The 2,929-nt window shown below is 31.6% G+C and overlaps 1 protein-coding gene across 1 annotated transcript in view; it reads left to right on the top strand.

Moving 5' to 3' along the window:
• LOC118744436 (mucin-17) overlaps positions 1-2,929 on the top strand; it is a gene marked incomplete in the record, with an annotated part of 52,271 nt that overhangs the window by 26,733 nt on the left and 22,609 nt on the right.

Here is a 2,929-nt window from a genome sequence, read left to right as displayed (position 1 = left end):
GGTAATAAAATTCAATGATTTGCAAGCGTTGCTCGTTAGTAAGTCTATTCATGATGAAATGTCAAAGCATACTGAGCATCTTTCTCTTTGACACCATGTCTGAAATCCCACGTGATCTGTCAAATACTAATGCATGAAAATCCTAACCTCAAAAAAATCACCCGTTACTATTTTAATGTCCTATATATCCTCTTTTCAGATCATATTCGATCTTTGAAATCGAATCAAAAATAGTCATTCAAAAACTCATAAATTTACAAAATCGTATTTTCTGATCTAAATGACCTTTACAAAATCTATAAAAATAGGCAATAATATTTCTTATAAAAAGGAATAAAATTAGGGGGTAGAGTCTTCAAATTAAGAACAAAAACGTTTTACATGGGCTCCCTAATTTGTATATTTAAAGAAAATACTCAGTACTCTGAAAAATAACCGATCCTTAAAAGTATCGATACCAAAGAACTCGATCCTCAAAAGTTCTCGATACTTCCCAACACTATTAAAAACCATCCCAACTCTAAAAAATTTATAGATACATCATGGTTCCTTAGACCCCTTTCAGAGACATCAAGTTTTGCTTTCAAGTCTGCTCGGTTCGTAGGCGAAGGAGGTGAGAAGAGAGGGGAAGAGTACATTCGTCTCACCTCCTTCGTCTACGAACGAGCAGACTTGAAATCAAGACTTGGCGTGTCTGAAAGAGTCTTAACCTTTAAATGCAAATAAAAAAAAAAAAAACAACAGATGTGCTGGACTATGGCTTTATTCAGCGAAAATGATCAGCAAGAAGTTATGTAGTATTATTATTAATTTGTGATCGAATTTCATTTTATTGCGACTACTATTTACATAGAAACCTGAAAAGTTTCGCTTTATATGCACGTCAGAAGTAATTGAACTGTCAATCATAAAGCTTTTAATTGGATAATGTCGTTTAGACACGAGGGTCTAGCTGCAAATAAATTGAGCGTAAAGCATTGGAGAAGTGTCAGCGACAACACGCAATTGGACCGTTGATAATGGCGAGGCCAACAGTGGGTTCATTTACTATTGATAGCAACAAGCATACGTAGATACTAGGGCCTAGCCGAAGCTAGAAATTCGGCCGAAATCGAGCCAAATTTTCGACATTTAAGTTAATTTAAGGGCATGGAAAACATCTTAGTATCTAACCAGCTGAATAAATGACAACCAATTTTGTAATTGTTTTTTTTTTGTGAAATCTAGAAAACTATAGTTAAATTTACAATATTTACATATATTAAGTGCTTTGGAACGAATTTCCGCCATGTAAAATTTGACGGAAATTCGTTCCAAAATATATCATATACCGAACCTATTGGAAACAACAACAACCAAAAAGAAAATATTTAAACTATTCGTTTGTACTTAGATATTTTTATCATATTCCACGCTCGATTAAATACAAATATCTGCGGTTCAAACGTTGCGAATTTTTGGTTAAAGAACGAAGCCGAATATATAAAATCAGCCGCATCCCGAAAGCAAATCTTTGGTTGGACACTAATCATATCTACATATACACATTTACACGCTCATACATGACAAACATTTATATTGGTTAGAAAAATACTTGTGACCTACACAAACCATTTAAGCTGATTGTATCTCTCTGTCATGAAAAGGGTTCCGTTTCGTGCGCTTTTAAGTAGCTGTGTATGGATGCACATAAGTACATACAAATAAATTACGTTGACCCATCTTTCTTAGTCCCCTTTGCTCCGTTTTGATATCTTTTGTTTTCTCTTTTTTTTTTTGAATAAAGCTAATGACAGTAGGAGCTCACAAATTAGAACCGCTTTGTAATTGATGCAGTTTGCAGTTTGAGTTGGCTTGGAGTTTTTTTTAATAAGAATTAAAATAAAAAATATGGAATTTGTCAATGTTATTGTGGCTTATTAACATTTTCATGTTTAATATTTTTATTGAGCTTTGTACCACGATTGTTTATTAGGAAAATTCGTAAAAACAACTGTCGTGGTACAAAGCTCAATAAAAATATTAAAAATAAAAAATATGGAAATTAAAAGGTAGTGGCATTATTTTCCTAGGTAATCTATTTACAGGGTGTTTTTTGCGGTCTAGCAAAATTTTTTTTCTAGTTTCACTTTTATTACAACATATTTTGATTAAAAGAAAAATACTGATAAAAATCAAAATTTTCATAAAAACAGGGTTGAAATCTTGAAATTCCTGCCCGTATTTTGTTTGTAAGTCAAATATGAGTGGCATTGTGTTGCTATGATAGGTCGGCCGAGTAATCATAGCCAACTTATGTACAGTTGTCGAAAAAATTATAGTCGCACCAAATTTTGACAAGTTTTAAAATATTATTTTTGTTGCTATTTAATTTCGGTTAGTTTTTTATAGTTCGTTCTTTACCAACATCCGTATAAATACAAGTTTAAAGGCAGTGTCACACGATTGGGTATTTGCCAAAATTTGGTGTAAATCGTATCCCAATTGTGTGAACACCCAAAATATATTTCACTATCCCAATTACGAAAATTAATATGTATATTGAATTTTTTCAATAGAACATCGCTGTATTGTACCAATCTTTTGACTACAAAAAAAATTGTCCCATTTTTTTACCAATAGCCTAATATAAAAATTTACAAATCTGTACAAATGTACCAATCGAGTGACACTTATTTTATAAAAATTTATGCAATTTAAAAAAAAATTCTACAAATTTTCGTTAAAATTTCGTTTAATTTTCGAGTTCTTTAATTAAATTCGGAGTATGCAGTTTTGTAGCCCATTGAATTCTAGTAGAACAAAGTACAAGTTTCAAATGGCTAAAAATCTCGATCGATTTTTCATAATTTCTGAAAGTTCGAAATTTGTGCGAAAGTTTGTTGGTATTTTTTTTTAATATTGCTCAAATGAGTAATCCACTTGCAAA

This window comes from Rhagoletis pomonella, unplaced genomic scaffold (assembly GCF_013731165.1).
Source record: "Rhagoletis pomonella isolate Grant_MI unplaced genomic scaffold, Rhpom_1.0 Rhpom_scaffold_00001, whole genome shotgun sequence".
Classification (NCBI taxonomy): Eukaryota; Metazoa; Arthropoda; class Insecta; order Diptera; family Tephritidae; genus Rhagoletis; species Rhagoletis pomonella.
This window is presented reverse-complemented; position numbering and strand designations above follow the sequence as displayed.